Here is a 20,095-nt window from a genome sequence, read left to right on the forward strand (position 1 = left end):
TTGATCTGCTGGCAATACTCCTACTAATGCAGCCCAATATGCCGTTGGCCTTCTTGGCAACAAAGGTACACTGTTGACTTATATCCAGCTTCTCGTCCACTGTAATCCCCAGGTCCTTTTCTGCAGAACTGCTCCTTAGCAAGTTGGTCCCCAGCCTGTAACGGTGCATGGGATTCTTCTGTCCTAAGTGCAGGACTCTGCACTTGTCCTTGTTGAACCTCATATTTCTTTTGGATCAATCCTCCGATTTGTCTAGGTCGCTCTGGACCCTATACCTACCTTTCAGCATATCTACCTTTCCCCCCAGCTTAGTGTCATCTGCGAATGTATTGAGGGTGCAATCCATCCCATCATCCAGATCAATAATGAAGATGTTGAACAAAACTGGCCCCAGGTCCGACCCCGGAGAACTCTGCTTGAAGATCAAGCTGAGCATCCAAAAACAGAGGCACCCAAAATTAACTTGTCACTGTTGAAAATTTAGTCCTATATCAATTTACAGAGCATGTATTGGAAGGCATCTAAGCACTGACTAAAATCAAATACGATGCAATTCGAAATGCCCACAAACAACCTAGCTGCATTGTCCAAGAATATCAAGACAGCTGGTATAAGAACAAAGTCAACAGAGCTCATCTCCATGGGATTGTTATGCTATTAGACTGATATGCTACCTTCCCAGCTATTGACATTTTATTACTACAACATTGTTCACCAGCCTTCAGAATATATATTAATATTGATGGTAGGGGACAATACTGGCCACATAATTGAAGTTAAACACAGTACAAGTTTAATGATGGCATAACTGAAAAAAAAATGCAGCATCAGTAAGGTGGATAATGATTTCATTGCATGGTGGGGGCTGTTGTCTGGCTCGTTGGTAAAGGTGTGTTCCCCTTTAAGGGCTAGAGAGCCAGAGTGTGACATGCTGCAGCAGCTTCATACCCATCTCCCCCAGGGGTGACCAGAAAAGTGGGCACACTATTTAGGTCCATGCTGGTGAAGGAAAAGTCCTTTTACCTGGCCCATGCAGAGCAGCATCCTCCCTCCCAGGTTTGTCATGATCTGCTGAAGGCATTACAATAGTTGCTCCTTTAAGGGCGGGGCTAGGAAGGAATTTTTCCCGTCACTGACAGATTGGCCAAGGTGAGGTGGGTTTTTTTCCTGCCTTCTCCACAGAAAGTTGAGGGCTTAGTGGGGGCAGACATGAAATGGGGGTAGGCTATGATGTTGCCACTCATTATGTAAGCACGGGGTGGCTATCCAGTGCACATGCTCCATAGGAAAGGGACAGGGTGATCAGATAAAATGGATTGGTAGAAGATTTAAAGGAGGTATTTTTTAAAGGCACAGAAACAGGTGATTCAGGGCTCCTATGACTGGTATAATAGGGAGTCAACCCCCTGCTCCTTTATAGCTCTCCCTTAACCCTCATTAGGGGAGAGAGGTGTGAAGGTCCCAGCAGCAGAACTAGGATGGGTAAAGAGGGAGGGTTGACGCCAGTCCCCCTGCAACCCCTGGGTATATGTAAACAATTATGAAATTATCTTCACTGTACAATATGCTATCCATCAGGAACTCCCAAGCATTTAGGAACAAAGTTGTGGCCTCGTCAAACCACATCCAGTGTCTCCTGTCCTTCTGGCATAGCCAGACAAATGTGTTAGTTCAATTACTACAGTCAGGAAATGTGCTTATTTTCTCAAAGCCGCTTGTTTTCTCAAATCTACACCAACTAAAAACCTGTCAGTCAATGTCACCAAACCACAGCATCTGAGTTTGTAAAGAGGACTTATGACCTTTAGAATTAATTAACCAATTCACAGGTCTATCTACACTTTGAAAATGGCTATCCTATCTTTGTGGATAACCACCAACCATTTAAAAAACCCTTCTGTTTATTTTTCTAATGCCCAATAATATGCTAGGAACTTAGCAGGACAAGTAAAAGACAGGTCTATTTGCTAAAATGCTTACAATATAGATTTCAGAATTTCACCAGGGCTTTGGAGCTGTGCTCCAGCTCCACTCCAGGCAAAAACCTGCAGCTCCACTCCAAAGCCCTGAATTCTACAAACCAGGGTAATGACTGACAAAAATACAAACCCTACCTCTACTTCTTCCAAAGCGGCAACTCACAAAGGAAAACAAAAATAAATAATTGATTGCTCTTCGAGTCTGTCACCTATTTAAAAAAAGAGCACACTACAAGCAAAGCCACTGCAAATGTTAGTGAGGCAAACGTTCAGATATGCTTGTTAACTTTTCTTCCAAAAGTCCCCGTGGTATAAATATTCTATGTAATGGTGGTCAATGCAATACCAGTTGGGTGACCAAATTTTTCTAGCAAAAAGCCAATACATCTAAATATTCATAGATTCACATTTCAGGCTGGGGAACGTAATTCCCATCTTCAGGAGACATACCCATTCTAGTTTGCTAAAAACAGAGTGTAGTTACAGTGGGAGGGGTTAGCTGTCCCGAGCGTGTGCCTGTCTGAGACTCAAGGTACAGACTCAGGCAGCTAGCCCCTCCCACTGCTGGTGCCACCACAGCTACACTCTGGTTTTAGCACACTAGCTTGATGAATGCAGATATGTCTCCCTTGAGCTGGGAATTATAGCCCCAGCCTGAAGAGTGGAGACACCTCTGGATTATAAAGCCAGAAGGGACCAATGTGATCATCTATTCTGACCTTCTGTAAAGCACAGGACTTCTCCAAAATAATTCCTGTTTGAACTAGAGCGTATATTTTGGAAAAGCAACCAGTCTTGATTTAAAAATTACCAGTAATAAAGAAACCACCACAACCCTTGGTAAGTTGTTCCACTGGTTAATTATACTCATTGTTAAAAAGCTGCATCCTACTTCCAGCCTGAATTTGGTTCGCTTCAGCTTTCAGCCACTTACTCATTAGACCTTTGTCTGCTCGATTGAATAGCCCCTTATCATAGTGGTACTTACAGACTAATCAAGTCACCCCTTCCCTTTCTCTTTGTTAAACTACACTTTGTCGTGGTGCACAGCAGAAGGCTTTGGTATCTAGGAGAGGGTTGGTTCTCGTAGCGGAGCAGCACAAGGGGTTCTGCAACTGAAGCCCAGAGACTTGTTCTGGGAGTGGGTGAAAATGTTTTCCAGCTAGGATAAGAGAAGATGCTTTTTGGCCAGGTTCTGTCATCTTAGGAGGAAACGTTGCTGATCACTGGAGGTTGAAGGAAGGTTTAGAAGCTGGGGTGATGGTTGAGGTACTAGTCAGTGGGGTGTCTGGGAACGTTTAGTATTGCTGGTCACTGATGGGGGGAGGTAGAAGGATTTATCAGCTAGAGCAGGTCAAGTTGAGGGTACTTATGTGGAGATTGCAGGAAAGTTTTGTGGTCAGAGCAGGGTAGGAGTATTTTTCACTGGTAGGTACAAGTGAAGTCAGGGACTGAGAGAAGGGCAGGAGCAGAGCGCGTAACTCTTACAATATGTGAAAAGTTTTAGCAGCTGCAAGAAGCTGAAGTCAGGGTTGTTTGCCAAGATCTGTATGTAGGAAGAAGTGGTGTGTGAGCATGAGGGTTACATGGGAGGCCCTGACAACTAAGTGTATATAGCTGGGAAACAGTGGTCACGGGACGGGGCGGGGAGGTGCCTGTCCATTCATCCTACCCTTCCAAGCAACCACCGGCATTTTACCCTATGCCAGGAGTGGCGAAAGCACCCTAAAAGTGGGGGTCCACAGGTGCCCAAACCGTGCCCCTGCCCCTTCCCCCCGCCAAGACTGCCCCCCTGCTCACTCCTCTCCACCCGCAACTCCCATTGCTCGCCCTTACAGCCAGTAAAAAGAGGGGAAGCCATGGCCCCCAGGACCTCACTGTTCCAGCACCCCTGCCTGATACAATATTTAGAGGGCTCGGCTACTCATTAACTACCATGTAACATCCTAGTCAAGTTTTACATACAACAAAAGTTGTACTTTGTATTATGGGGCATTCTAAACAAGGCAAAAAGACCAGTCCACAATACACAGCAATAGTTTTGTTTTACATATGGCTGTATCAGGAGAAGGTAGAATAGTACCACAGCTCAATTCAGAAGCAACTGAGTCACCAAATTACTGTAAGATAGGTAGAGCAAAGTACCAAAGAGTTCACAAGCACTCCCTTTTCCACCCACAAAGACTCCCATTTCCATTAGCAGCCCCTTACAGCGCTTGATCTCAGTCAGAGAAATAAATTGGTTATTAAAGGGGCCAAGTCACAAACTATTGTATGTAGAAGTACACAAAAATACTGTGGTACACTCCAAGGCAAAAGTTATCAGACAGTTCCAGGGAAGCCAGGTGGATTAAAGAGCACACACTAAGCTACAATTATGTAATTAAACACAAGACACATGGAGAAATTATGATTGGTGTAGCTTAGGTGTAACAGTCATCAAAGCCACATTAATCTATCTTGATCACATGGGGAGGGGGTTATGCATCACCCCTCATGAGTCCCAAACATTCAGGCAGGGCTTGTGGAAAGCAGAACCTACTTGTAAGTTTATTATGTTAAGGGTTTTTTGTTTTGGGGTGGTTGTTTTTTTTAAAAACAGCTTGAATTTTGCCCTGAGTTAGCTTTATAGAGAGCAAGGGCTATGGAGAACAAAACTCAAATTCAGGGGGCAGAGAAAATAGAGAACCTTTAATATACTGTAGAAGGAAAGCGCCAAGTTATATTTACATCTCTAAGACCTAAGGGCAGGGCAATTATTTTATATAAAAAGGGGATGAGAAGTAGGAAAGCAAGCTCCATGACTTACCTTGCATTGTTGACTATAAGATGTATTTAGAGAGCTATTTAAAGAATCATCCCCACTGGAGAATGATTTACAGTGTTTCGGCATGAGAGTAGAAGTGAGGAAGTAGGGTAACAAAAATCTCAGTACCAAACACTCAAGTTACTATTAACTTGTAGATTTCCCCCAGAAAGGCACCCCCTTTTATGAACCTGGCTATGGGGCAGAACTAAAGAGCTAGCTCCGCCCCCTAATCCCACCCAGAATTTGGGAGCTGCTACAAAAAGATTTTTAAGCAGCCACTTACAATTCTATGAGCTTGTTAGATAGTTGAGTTACCTGGGGTGGGGTGAATGAATGTATAGTTTACACTTACTTTTACTGCTTATACTCATGTGGGTAATTTGGGAAATAATAATAGTTTTGAGGCTTGACTATTTTGCAAAAATCAAGAAAGTTAGTGCTAAAGTGTGGTTGTGGCTATCTCTATCAGGTTGTATTGTCTACTAACTTTTTATGTGCTTTTAAAGAAGCACACTACACGGCTCACTTAATACATCTATTTGCTTTGTGGTGCTCCATGGTCAACCTCAGCACAGTGTGAAAGGGATCCTTATTAATAAGCTTTTATCTCTATAGCCTGTAATATGAGCAAAATCACTGGTATATGCTGTTGAATCATTGCACTGAGCTACTTTGGGAGAAACTTCACCAAGATGGCTATTTTCAGTGGCTTTCTACTCTAATGTACCCATCTTTCATCAACAATAGCATCTTATATCTTTTCAGGCCATCTACTCACCACCACTGTTGTCTTAAATTATCTTCTGTATTCATAGCCCTTTATTTTGACTTTATTAGCTTTATGCTTCTATTAAACAAGTGAGGTCATCCTGATACTTCTGTAGGAGATCTGGTGTGAAATCTGAGTCCTTGAGCTGCCTGCCAAGATTCCAGCCATGCTTCCAGTGTTTCTGACTATCATCTGGTATGCTTTCAAGGGAGTGATTAGGTGATTATGCACTTGTTAATAGGATCTGCACAAGTAATGGCTGTTACAACAGTCAACATTTCTGATCTTTCCTTCTTTGTGTGAAGAAATGAGTTTTGTTTCTGAATTAGTAAATCAGTCAGCTCTCTCCAAATTCTTTAGAATTTTTTTTAAATAAAGTTCGGCATTGGAAGAAAAATAGATAGCCCTTCTCAGCAAAAGGGACACTGATTGTTTTGCTGTAAATGTTAAATTGGCCTTTACAAGTTAATGAAAACTCCAATATGCATTTGTAGGATCAGAGCATTCAACTTAGTACCCTGCCCTCCCTCCCGAAAAATCTCTGACTTGAAATGTCAGTTGAAAAAAGAAGAAATCTTCATGGACAACCGGAAGCTCTGCTATAGTACTAACGTTCACTATTTCTACTGCTGGGTTTCTACAGCGCTGAGACAGTGATGTCAAATACTTTTTTAAATTTAAACCTAATTTCTTATCACACATTCAGTATAGATGACCCATGTTTCTCTCTCTGGCTGAATGCTAATAATTTGGCCTTCTTTGGTGTCTGAATTATGAAATTCAGCAGAGTTTAACTGAGCTATAAAAGCAGTTCACTGTTTAGAGATTGCCTGTTGCTGAATGCTAATTTGGGGGAGGAGACCACATCCTATTGATCAGTCTCCTGCCAGAAACTGAGCATAGTGTAAAGAGGAATTAAAATGTATATATAAATTCAAAGGCAGCTTCCCAGATTGCTCCGCAGAGCTATGTATGCTGCCAATTATGAAACATTGTTTCAGTAATTTCCTCTAATTTAGTGCTAATCATTTGAGTTAAATTTGATAAAAGGAAGGCTAATCTAGTGGTTAGGACAGTAGCCTGGCATGTGAGACTCTGGCTTGATTCTCTGCTCCACCACACGCTTTCTGTGTGACCTTGGGCAAGTCACTTAAGCCCAGATCCTCACAAGTAATTAGGCACCTAACTCCCACTGAAGTCAATAAGAGCTACGTGACTAAATACATTAACTATGTGGGCCCTACCCTCTCTGTGGGTTAGTTCCCAGCCTGTATCATAATGGGGATGATATTTCCTTACCTTACAGGGGTGTTGTGAAGATAAATATTAAAATATTGAAGCAAAGGTAGATAAATACTTTACATGTCTGAGTACTGATGCATTATGAGAAATATACAAGTTCTTTTCTTTGCCATGGCTTTAAGGTTTTCTGACAATGGAGCTGTAGTCCTGGGGCAAACTTCTTCCCTAGATTGCTCTTTGGAGAAGAGACTAGGTTTTTGTTCTGTGTTAGTACAGGGCCTAGCACAATGGGGTCCTGATCCATGATTGGTGCTGTGATAGTACAAATAATAATATTCTGCCCAGGTACTGCTGATGTGGGTCAAATGCTGATTGATGGAATTCCCATTTACTTTTAGTTGCTGTTCTTTCCCAGTGGTAGTGGGGGAACCGATGGGGGGGAGACATGTTGTGGGAGGAAGGCAAAGTTAAAAGTCAGTTGTGCTGTAAATATCAATTTTGTTTCTGAGGATAAAATTGTGCACTGTCACTGTCTGTTGCTACTACTACACTATCTAATTGAGACCCATGCTGTTTGAAATATTAGGCTGGGGAGATCCCAGAACAAACATCTTAATTTGTAAAGGATCAACTATTTCTGTTGCTAAAAGCCATACTTACCTTCCATATTTAATGTTTTTAGAGTCATCTTTGGAGCCTTTTACAACCTTGATTTTGATCTAAGGCCAAGTCTGCACTAGGAATTTTTATAAATGTTTATTAGAATTATTTTAATGTCACTTTTATACTGGCAGACCCCTCAGTTCAGATGCAGTTATATGAGCAAAAAAGTCATGTCAGTATGGCTTATTTCCTTTGAAGATTTGGTATAATCCATAACAGCAGAAGCATTTTTTGTCAGTAGAAGCTGCATCTGTATTAGAAGGATTTGCTGGTACAACTATAGGCACAAACCTTTTTTTAGTGTTGACTAAGTCTGAGAATTCACAACAGTAAAATCTAGCATGGAATTCTATTGAAATCACTTTGATTTTTGCTAGCTATCCCATGCAGAGACTATAGGATTAAGTACAAAACTTCCAGGAGCAGACTAACCTTGTAAGAGGATTTAAATATCATCAGAACCCTGGCCCATTAGAGACTGAAATGGCAATGTTTAATAATTAAATTGTAGAACCAACCTAGTACCAAGAGAGTCTCCAGTGCCATGTGGAAGATCTAGATAAAATTTCCACTTCCAACCTCCAGCTCCATGGGCCAGTAGGACCTGGGGTGATATGACAGCAATGTGCTTAACTCCTGAATTGGGTAAAGTGGAGCATCCACATCAGTAACCTCCTTGGCCAAGGAGCAGTACTGACTGGTTCCATACACAGAGGTAGAGTGGGGCCAGGTTGAAAACCCATGCTGTAACATGAGTGCTCCTTTGTTTGTGTGTCTGCCTCCTCACCTGGCAACATGTTCAAGCAAAGCAGCAAGAGCTGATTACCAAGTTGAGCACCAATGGCATACATGGGACCATGTGCTGACTAGAAGAAATTGAGGATGAAACGGACCATGCTGGAAGAGTCTCTTTCAAAGTGTCCAGGCAAAGGCAGAATTACAAGCAGGAAACCACAGAAGGAAGGTACAGTCCTAATTACGATCACTTATTCAAACACTGTGACTAGTGCTCCTGTACTTCTAAACTTACTGCTTTCTACAATGAGTGCAACCCTGAAGGATTATGGTTGGTGATGGCAGTGTGGGGTGTGAATATGGGTGAAGGGATCCTTGGAACTGGAGAATGCTGAGTTGCAGAGGGGAAGTATCTGATTCTCTTTCTTATGATGACTTTTAAAAATTACCAGAATTGATACTGGTCAAGATCTGACTCACCACAATCAATATCTGGGTTAAAAGCTCAAGTTATACATCTCAAACAAGTGAAACCCTTAACTAAAGCGGGTCATTCAACAAATCCTATACTCATCAGTGCCTTGTATATCTATCTTTAAAAATGTTATCAATTAACTTTAATATAGTCCTACCACTTTAATCTATTGATCAGTAATGCAGCTATTAATAGTTGGACATTTTGCCTTGGTCATTAAGCCAGCTAAAAAGATTCCAATGCTTATGATGCTATTCAGAGTACTGAGTGCCAGGAGAAGTTATCTTGTTTTGTTGGAGCAGTCTGGTAACTTGAGTTCCTGTTTCAGCAATAAGCCTGATAAGGTAGGAGCTCTGAATTAAAAATATCCCCTATATGCCTAGTCTATTTACAGAGCCTCTGGTTTGGTATCTCCTTGATGGGTTAATTTAGCTCCCATTAACATTAATGGTGTCTGTAGGCATGCCCACAAAGTCTCCAATTTATTTAGAAAGAAAAGGAGCCTATATGCATATGGTGGTGATGACAGTGGGGAAATGCATTTATTTGCCCCCCCCCCCTTCCAAAAGTACACCAGATCAAACTTTTGCCACCATAAACAATTTTTGTATTTGAGCATATTGCTGGAAGTAGCCATCTTGTTAACCGATGTTATCTCTGACACTGACAGTTCAGGAATCCAATGGGAAACTAGAGCAGTTTTAAATACTTAATAGCTGTTTCATCCCTAAAATGTGAATAATTTATTACTAGTATTGTCAATGTTGTTGAAGCACATTGGGAATCAGATTAAAATCTCTTCTATGGATGTTGCCCTGCTGTAATAAATATTATTTCTCTGCATGATTTCCAAGACTAAACTTCACAATCTCTTCCACAATGAAGCTAGATTCATTGAATCACTGTATTAGTACTTATTCTGAACGTTAAAGCTACTGAGCTGAGCAAAACAGATGCTGTTTTCCTTCTCAGTCTGATTTAAAATTGTCCTGAGTATTTTTTTAGTATCCGCATTGAACACTGTAATCTACAGACCACAAAAGGCCAAGGAGCAAGCAAGTCAGTCTTAATGAACCAGTCACTACTCTCCACAATGACAGAACTCCTTCTTTTAATGGTATATATTTAACTGGTAGATAAAAGGCTTTGCAGGTGTATGTTTTAAACCGGGATTTGAATCCAAGGGTAGTAATAAGCCAGACTGAGAGTGTTTCTCACCTAAGGAGTGTTAAGAAGGAAGGCAAGGAGACTATAATATGAAAACATGCACAGAAAATAGTTAGAATGAAGCCTTGTGCAGAGTACTCTGGGGGAATTCTGTGCCACTGTGCATGCGCAGAATTTGTCTGCTGCAGATTTCTTTGCTTCTCTGCAGAAAAATGACTTTCTGCCAGGGAAGCAACAAGAGTGATCATGCAACCTTCCCCCACAGTATGTTTTGGGTGCCGAGGGCAGCTGGCAGAGAGGTGAGTCATTGTGGGACAGGGGAAGACCTGGCTCGTGGCTCCTACCCTGTGCCGGGCTCAGCTGCTAGGCCTGGCTGGGCTGGGGAGGATGGGACTTCCTCTTCCTCTGCATAGCATCTGGGGCCATATCAGACCCACCTCCAGATTTCTCCACTGGCTGTAGGAAGCTCTGCAAACTCCGTCCTGCCACGCTTCCTGCATCCATCACTCCTCAGCTGCAGGGGGAGGGATCACTGTACAGGGAGCTGCTCCCCCATCTGACCTACCCAGTCTCCCTCATACCCAGACCCTCCCACTGAGCCTCATGCCCCCTCTGCACCCAGAACCCTCTCAACGAGCCCCACTCCCCTGCATCTGGACCACCCCAACAAGCCACCCGCACCTGGATACCCACCCTACTGACCTCTGACCAGCTGCTCCTGGATCCCCACCCCACTGAGTCCCGCCCCAGCATCTGGACCCCCACCCAAGCTCCCCATACCCCCCTTCAGCTCCCTGCTGAGTCCCAACCACCTTCCCCTGGACCCCCCCTGCAGAGTCCCATTACTGTTGCACCCAGTCCCCCTCCCCCACAAGACCCTGTGCAGCCAGGTCCCTCCTGCATCCAGCTCCCCCACTGAGCCACCCACACGCAGATTGCCCCACACAGAATCCTCTCAACCCACAGCTGCATCCCCCCCACACTAAGCCTGTCATAAACATACTGCTAAGGGTAGCATAAAATCCCTCCTTTACCTGTAAAGAGTTAAGAAACTCAAATAACTTGGTTGGCACCTGATCAAAAGGACCAATAAGGGAAGAAGATACCTTCCCCCACAGATTTGAAAGTTTTTGTTTGTGCTCTCTATGTTCTCTCCAGGACAGAGAGGGACCAGAGCAGGAAAAATACATCTCCTAAAGCCATATCTGAAATAAGCATCTAAGATTACAAATTGTAAGTAATAGGAAGGAAATGCATTAAGTTATCTTTTGTTTTCGCTTGTGAATTTTCCCTATGCTAAGAGAGGTTTATTCCTGTTTTTTGTAACTTTAAAGTTTTGCCTAGAGGGGAATCCTCTGTATTTTAAATCTTATTACCCTGTAAAATTACCTTCCATCCTGATTTTACAGAGGTGCTTCTTTTACTTTTTTCTTTATAATAAAGTTCTGTTTTTAAGAATCTAATTGAGTTTTTAAGTGTCCTAAAAACCCAAGGGTCTGGTCTGTGCTCACCTTGGTTACTCTCAAGCCTCCACAGGAAAGGGCGTGAAAGGGCTTGGGGGGATATTTTGGGGAAACAAGAACTCCAAGTGGTCCTTTTCCTACATCTTTGTCTAACTCACTTGGTGGTGGCAGCGATACCGTCCAAGGACAAGGAAGAATTTGTGCCTTGGGGAAGTTTTTAACTTAAGCAGGTAAAAATAAGCTTAGGGGGTCTTTCATGTGGGTCCCCACATTGGTACCCTAGAGTTCAGAGTGGGGAGGGAACCCTGACAAAGCCCCTCCACACTTGGATCCAGTCTTGCTGAGCCTGCCTGCCCACACCTGGCCCAGAGGGGCAGGGCCCTGGGGTGTTTCTGGGGCAGGCCCAGTCCTTGTGCTGTGTCAGGTTTGGGTGTAGCCTCACCGCAGTCTATGTCCTGGGGGTGGGAGATGGGAGCTGCACAATGATCTCCCACCTCTGTGCAGCCAGACATCTGTGCCCCCCACTGCTGTGCTGGAGCCTCCACATTTGACAAAATTTGCAGAATTTTAAAATATTGTATGCTGAATTTCTAATTTTTTGGCACAGAATGCCCTCAACAGTAGCAGCGTAAATAAAGCAAGATGGGGGAATGAAGGAAATAGGTGCAGAGGTATAAGTAGGAACATGGTGTTTGCCTGGACTTGAAGGCTGAGGAAGGGGAGAGTTATCCCTTCCTCTCGGATGGCGAAGTTGAGGTACAGTGAAATGTGACACTGCTTTCCAAACGTCAGCGTGTCTCTGGCACAACCAGGAACAGATCCCACATTTTCTGACTTCCAGTCAGTGTTATCTATAAAACCACTCTCCTTCTCAAATAAATTGGAGTGCAAGTTAAGTGAAAGATGGCTACTACATGAAGGCATGTTCTGTAAGATTCCAGTGGAAGAAAGAGTAGGCCTACGATTCATTATGGTACACGCTGCCATTTCATATTGTCCCTTCCAAGTGTTGCACAACTGTAGGAATATGTGTTGAGGTCAAAGGCAGGTGGTTTTTGTTTGTTTGGGAGTTTTTTTGTTTGTGTTAAGGTTTCATGGCTAAATACATAAATGGATTTACTTAGCTAGAACAGTCCAGATGTCTAAGGCTCATCTCTGATCACCTTAAGTGTAACAGATTCCTCTCACCCCTCAGATCTGTGCAGGGAATCCTATTTCACAGCAGTTTACCGGTGTTATGTGGTGTTTTCCATGGTAAGGTGACAACTGGTACAAGCTGAATGCTTGTGATTTCTATATGGTGTGTGCTATTGAGGACTAAAACATTTTTCATGCCTACATTTTTATCCCCTACAGTGTGAATGGAATATTGATTATTACAGGCTTTTGGACCCCCCAAAATTTAACACTTACCCAGAAACTAGTTATTTAAAAAAAATTAGCTTCTGTGTAAGCTGCAGAAACTTGAGATGGTCTGCCCCTCACATTAGCAGTAGCTGAAGAAGCTGACTTCCCATGAAATACTGAATGTGATAGAACCTGCTTCTAAATTTGCAGAATCCTAAATCAGAAGCCACTTATGCCCCCACCTCAAGTGAAAATGGACAAAGGCACACTATTCCCATTGCTTAAGGAAAAAAAAAATCAACTCCCACTGAAGTCATAAGAATCCATGCAGTCAGAATAATTGGGCCAGGACACAGATGTGTATGGCTGTCCTCATAGAAAGTATCATGAAACTTTTAATAAGCTAGTAGTCAAGATCTCAGGTAAGCCTCACTCAGAGACAAAACATGCGCCACCATGCCATAGTGGGGCACTGGTTCATTAATGACTCAGAGGGAACAGTGCTACCTACAGAGTCATCAACACTACTTTCAGCAACATCTGCATTTTTCTCAGCTGTCTCATACAAAAACTGACCCAGCCCAACTCTTATGAGACAACTGGAAGCTTAATATGATATAGCATCATTTTCCAATTACCATTGAAAAGCTTGAACAAGTTAGTTGAAATTCTTTAAAAGAATTAGAAACAATTTTGAGAGATTTGACTGTATAGGAGTTGCAAGGGAGGAAGTTGCAAACATGTAATTGCCTCCATTTAAGAAAGAGGGGGAATTCTGGGGCACTGGTTACTTTAAAGACAAATATGAATGACATTTTGTAGCTAAAATTACACTGAATTTGAGGACTCTTTAAAAGTGATTGATCAAGGTTAAAATTGGAATATGTTTCAGGGGTAGTGAATTCAGCTTCCTGCCCAGAAACTTAACTAGCGATTGGGGAAGTGGTCAATTAAAGTTGCAGTAGAACTCAGACTGGAAGCATTGGCCAGAAGAGACAGAGATGAGCAGTGGAGATTGTTTGGAAGTATAACAGTCAAGATGAGAAATGAAAGCATTTAGCTCCAAAGCTTTAGCTCCAGGTAGAGTCTGATTTAAAGTTTGAAATATTAAACAAATCTGGCAACTAAACACCCTCTGGCAAGAGCACTAATGAGAAGCAAAGGCATTACAGAAGACTCCTGTTCCTTATCACTAAAATAGACATAATGCAGGAAGAATTAACCTTGAAAGAACAAATTACCAGACACATGGTCAATTGCCAAAATCTTAAAAAAAACAGAACTGCAGCTTTATCCATATTCAGCATCAGAAAGTTCCAGTCCAGCCAGTTAGAGCTGTTTGCCAAACTATGTCAGATTAAGTCATGGCACACCCCATAAAGTGAGGTCATAGAAAAATACCTGCACATCTTGGGTGTCTTTCAATTTAGAGGTATGTAGGTAAGACAAACAGGCACCTGGTCATGTTGAATCCAGTGCTACAGGGCATAGGCGGCAAGTTATATGGGCCTGTAGTGCCTGGGCACCAGGAATATTCCTGGCCCAGGGCCCGGCTCCAGCAATGTTTGAGGCCGGGTCTCTCCCTCGTCCCTGCCTTCCACCACCAGGCACTCTCCCCCACGTGTCCCCCGGATGATTTAAAAAGGCCTGGGGCCCCCACTCACCACCGGCAGCAGAGCTGAGCTGACTGGCTTGTGCCTGCTTGCTGCTGGCCCCTTCCTGCGGCCCCTGGGCGGGGTGGGTCGGGTCTGTGTCTACACGCTCAGTTCCTGCCCCAAGTGCCACTGAGGCCAATAGGACGCTGCGGGGGCAGTGCCTGGGGGTAGGAGCATGCGGAGGCCCCCAAGCCTGCCCTGCCTAAGAGCCCCAGGTAAGCGCCGCACCTCCCACCCCTTTCCCACACATCCCCTCCTGCCCCCAAACTCCCTCCCAGAGCCTGCACCCCCTCAGTCAGATTTTTGTATTAGGGATGAGGTGAAACTTCCCTGCCCCAATCAATCACTAAAAACCATGGCATACTTCATGAATGTACAATACCACATGAAATTCACCTCTTGCTATACCCTGTCCAGTGCTTTGCAGATGAGTGGGTCATGATCCTGCCTCCACCCCACAATCGTTGGGGCAGCTGGTGCTGCATGGGCACTACCAGGGAACGGTCCTTGAACCCAGGAATGATTGTTGTCTGCTCCATTGTGAGAGGCACAAAGTGTGAAGTCTCCGTTTGCCTTCCCTCCCATTCCATATGTAAAGGTCACTATTCTCTCTAAGCTGTGTGCATGTGCGCCTGCACAGTGATCCTAAACCCTGCACACACAGCGAAACACAGTGCACACAAAAATTTGCACAGAAGCACAACAATTTGCACAGAAGAAATTTTTTGCACACACGGCCTGAGGGAACATTAGTAAAGGTCCACCCCAAGCTACCCTTATACATCTGTGTACACACAAAGGCAAAGTTAAAAGTCGGAATAACCAGGTTTTTTGTTTGTTTGGTTTTGTTTTAAAACAAGTATTTACACTATAACTTTTCCAGTAACTCAACTCATGACTTAGGCATGCTGCAGTGACAGTTTGGTTACAGAGGTAAATGAATCTGCCATTCACACATGAAGGGGAGCTCTATGTGAGCTTGAAAGCTTGTCTCTCTCACCAACAGAAGTTGGTCCAATGAAAGATATTACTTCACCCGCGTGGTCTCATTCATAAATGAACTTCTGGAATTGTGTGTATAGAAAAGGATGGAATGTTTCCAAAACTAATAAAAAACAAATATATGTAAAATACTGAAATGTTTTGTTTTCTAAGGCTAGACATCCTCTGCCACAAACTGACAAAGACCTGACAAGAACTCTGAATGGATACTCCTTCAATAACTTCCCTATATGCCCCACTCATTAAACTATTGACACTTTCCCCTGCCACGTATTAGAGTTTACCTAGATGTTTTGAACAAGCCTTATTTTTAACAAAGTTATTTTTTTAAAAGATAGCAAAAAGTAAACATGGGTGTGATTTTAGCTGCACATATGATGCTGCACTCTAAACAGAAGAATGTTAATGGTTTGTTTTAAATCTGCTTTGTTATTACGTTACAGAAGTGTGACCTCTGCTTTCTTTTACTATTTGTCTTTTCTTAAAATTAAGCAGAATAGCCAGAACCAGTAATACAGAATCTTTCTTTGGATTTCTTGTTGTTTACATTATGGTTTTATACGGTTATTAAAGCCCACGTGTCTTCTGTTTTTACACCCCACAATTTGGGGAAAGGCAGGTAAAAGGAAATATCAGTTCAGAGAACAAGTTTTCGTATTTTCACCATTCACCACAGAAACAATGAGGTCTTTTTTGCATTATTAAAAAAGATCTGTGAATGAAACAAACAGATGAGCAGTGGCAAAATATAGTTAGTAAATGAGAAGAGCTATTTTACAAACATCACATACTCTACACTATTGCATGTACAGTCTGCGGCTTCCCTAGGTGTTAATACCTCTGCTGTTATTATTGTAACTTTCTATGCAGTGATGGCTACACGCCTCATCACTGAATGCAACATGCTGATTCATCAGGCTCTCTTAGGTGTATTCCCTGTAATAAGATTTACCCATCACTGATCTTTCCTATTAATCAGCTTTCTGAAGGGTTCCTTTTATACTTCTCTTACCTGAAGTGCAGAACCCTGCCTTGGATTGTAATTACAAAGTTAGCAGCAATGCTCAAATGGATATATACTGCAGTAACTTAAATTAATGCAGAGGGAATGAGTCCTCCTTAATGGCATAGCAATGTGAAACCCTTTGAGCCATAGTAAGGAGCTAATGACAGACTCACCCAAAAGGTTTCTTGTATCATATCAATGATGGCAACTTTCTCTTAAATGAAGAAACTCTTATTTGAATTTCCATGCACCCTGATGCCTATGTAACATTCACTATACACTACAATATTTTCTGAACCGCAAGCTTAACTAAGCAGAACATGTTAGTGGAGAGGGCACTGGACTGGGAGTCAAGTCCAGCCATGGGGGGTTTCTGGCACTCGTAATGATCTATCAAGTGTCACAGGATCATTTAGACCATCTCTGTGCCTCAGTTTCCTCAACTATAATAATACTTTCAGACCTACAGATAAAGGCTGTGTCCACATTAGCTTTTTAAAAGAGATCTCCTACCATTGCACGAACAGCACTTTTACCACAATACTATTTAACCCTGCTTGGAGCAGGTCTAGCTACCACAGTGGTAAAAACCACGTGGTCACCTGAGCCATGTCTATAGTAGCACTCCCATCATCAGTGGACGAGCACCAGTCATAATGGAAAAGTAGGAGGTTTCCCAAAATATTATAATGTAGACAAGGCAGAAAACTACTATGGAAGAGCTCTGATTAGGTTGTTATATGTATAATTACCTTGTGACAAAAAGTTCAAGGCCTCAAATCAGGTTTTTTTGGGGGGGAGGGGGGAACATGAAAGCAATATCAGGGCTCTTTAAATAACCATAGGCGATTATATTAATCTGCTTGTTTGTTTACAAGACTACAGCATCTTTTTTAAAAAGACCAAAATAGGAGCATAAATGACGGATGTGGATCTCAAGCAACCCAGCAGTGATGGTAAAAACTGTAAATCAAAGCGGAATGCTTCCGATACCCATTTCAGTAGAAGTTACTCTTATATGTATACCCCGTACCAATGAACATATTGTAAGCCTTCTTTTTAAGTCTAGTATACTCTGCAACATGTGCTGTAGCTGGTTTATTTTTGGACTCACACTTACTCTAAAGAAATGTTCCAGCAACAATACCCTGTCAGTACCCTGCTTACTCTAGACAGCTCTAGTACTGTCATCCTTGCTATCATTGGCGGGGTGCACTGCAGCAGTTGAACAGTGGAATATTTCCTGAAGAAGTCTAGTGTAGCTAGACACAGGCCCTGAGACCAGCAGGGGAGAAGACACATCAGCTGTTTCAGCACACAAGGGAATTATGGATGTTAACTAACTGGTGAGGTCACACCAGTTAATGTTCAAACAGCTGTGCACTTTATCCACTGAATCTTTTATTACACTCTCTCTCTCTCTTCGAATTGGAAACTCTGGCCACAAATAAAAGCCTTTGCAGGAAACTGTCTTCAAACTTAAATAACCTCAACTACTCCTGGGATGCACCTCAGCTCAATACAGCAAAAGATTTGTTTCCTTCTCCAGCAGAGACCCTTGATGCACAAACCATGGCTCTAGTAGCTTAAGTACTGGAATACACAGCAGGAAACTATTTCAATGCGGCGGTCGCCTACGCTCATTTAGCTGACACACGGGGTCTACTTCCTACCGGGCTTTAGCTGCTAAGGGGACTTCCCCAAGAACAGACCGGTTTGAAAAAGTGATCTTTTCCTGCAAGCTTGAAATTAGCCGCAGACCTCCCTCCCATACCCTTCTCCAAATCAAGCGGAAACCTCCACACAGGGGCGATGAATGTACTTGCTCTGAGCGCTCAGCTTAAAATAGATAACGAGGACCAAGAAATCCGTGTGCCCAGTGAAACTGTATAGCGCTCAGGGCAGGTGAGGCAGCTGCCTGGCAGAGGAAGAGGAGAGAGAGAGTGTGTGTGTGTGAGAGAGAGAGAGAGAGGGGAGGCGAAGTGTTTGGCGTCTTCGCCTCCCTCCAGGGAGCCCCCGCTCCCTGAACGACTGTACAGAAAGCAAAGCGATGCAGGCTGCAAAGGCCGGGGGGAGGGAAGAAGCCACCCCGCGCGCCGGCGGTGACCCCAGCGGCGGTACTTCCTGCCAGGCGCGCTTTGTACCTTAGCCGCCTTTTGACAGCTCAGCCCAGGGCGACTCACGTGCCTCGCAGTCCGGTCCCCACCAGTGCTGCAGGGCAGAGCCCGCCCCGCCCCGCCCCGCCCGGCCAGCCGCACACACCCTGCAGGGCCAGGCGCTTTCTGCAGAACGGATCGTTCGGCCAGTCGCCCCCCCCCGTCCCCACCCCGCCTTCCCGGGGGGGCGAGCGCTGGGGAGCGGTCCTGTGACCCCCTCCACCTCGCGCTCTGCCAGCGTGGCAGCGCCTCTTCCCTGCACAGCCCGCAGCAGCTCGCACCCTGGTGCCGAGGGGACTGCGAGGTGGTCCCTTGCTCCGCAAGGGGTTAAATCTGGGCGGGAGGCGGCACGGCGGCATCCGCGGAGGCGAGGAACAGCGGCTCTGGGCAAATGCAACTTCTTGCCCCCTTCAGCCTCCTCCGGACGCCTGGCCGCGCGCCCCTCACACCCCGCCCAGGCGCCCGTACCGCTTGAAATGCACTTGACTCACCTGTCTCCTCCTGGGCCGCCGCCGCCGCTTTCCCTCTCCCCGGCCGCTGACAGCTGGGCTTTGTTGTCTCCACCCACCACCCCCTGCGCTTCGCCAGCCGCTCCACCCCGAGAGCCACGTGAACCAACCGGGCAAGCCCCTGGCTGCCGCTGGGCTCCGGATCGCTCCGGGGATGGGAGGAGAGCGGAGCGCGGAGGCCCGGAGAGGAAGTGGGGAGGAGGCGGGTGCGTGCCGGCGAGTGGCGGAGGAATGGCTTTGTCACCGCTGAGTGCAGCCGCCCCCCCGCCCTCCCTGCCTTATCTCCGTGCACGGTCTCGGCGGTGGGGGAGCCCGGGAAGCCTGATGTTTTCTTTTTCTCCGTAACGCTGGCCTTGGGTTGCTCAGGTTGTGCTGCAAGGCCTCTATGTTAGGGCAGCTAAATGGAAACTTCTCAGCCGTGGCAGCTCGAGAAAGCCAGGAAAATATGCACCGAGCTCCCAACCCCCCTCCCGCCAATGGAATATCGTGGCAGGAGATTGATACATTTTCTTTATAGGAGAAACACCCCCAAATGAACAGCTTGCCACCCTCCCACACAGAGTGGCCGTATTTCCCTTCCTACTTTATTATTGATCTGTAGCACCAAGCCTACGCTTAAGCCCTTTACAGTGAGACAACAAGGTCCCTGACCCCAGGATCTTACAGTCAAGGTAAGATCATACGATCTAAGGACAGGATCCTGCAGAGTGACGCTCAAAAATCAAGTTACTTCTGCATAGAGTCCCACTGCTGGCATTCCACCAGGGGAGTCATTCTCTCCATCTATGATTTTTATAGCAGCGGCCAATCTCCATGGTCAGGAAGTGCTGGATAACTCCTAGGCTATACTTCTAGGCAGGGCTGTTTGTAGCATAAGGCCCTATTATCTTTCCTTTGTTTTCTCTCTCAAGTTGCACTGCACAATGATGTGCCCTTTAGCTCCTGTTCTACCATGGGCACAGGTTAAGACCCAAATAGGGGAAGAAGTTTGTTTTTTTTCTATAAAAATCTTAGAAATCACACTTGTGGTTTTTTTCATAATCATCTAGCCTGTTCCCAAGAAATGAGATTCCCTTATGAAGCTGTCAACACCATGTCTTTAATATATTGCTTCACAG

At 44.4% G+C, this 20,095-nt stretch overlaps 1 protein-coding gene across 1 annotated transcript in view; it reads right to left on the minus strand.

Annotated features, from left to right (window-relative positions):
• MAPRE2 (microtubule associated protein RP/EB family member 2) overlaps positions 1-18,987 on the minus strand; it is a 159,352-nt gene extending 140,365 nt beyond the window's left edge. Inside the window, exon 1 of the mRNA XM_077810307.1 lies at positions 18,960-18,987. The gene's annotated coding sequence lies outside the window, so the exon portion shown is untranslated. The remainder of the gene's footprint in view (positions 1-18,959) is intronic.
• Between the last annotated feature and the right edge of the window lie 1,108 nt (positions 18,988-20,095).

The sequence above is a fragment of the Eretmochelys imbricata genome, chromosome 2 (genome assembly GCF_965152235.1).
Source record: "Eretmochelys imbricata isolate rEreImb1 chromosome 2, rEreImb1.hap1, whole genome shotgun sequence".
NCBI lineage: Eukaryota > Metazoa > Chordata > Testudines > Cheloniidae > Eretmochelys > Eretmochelys imbricata.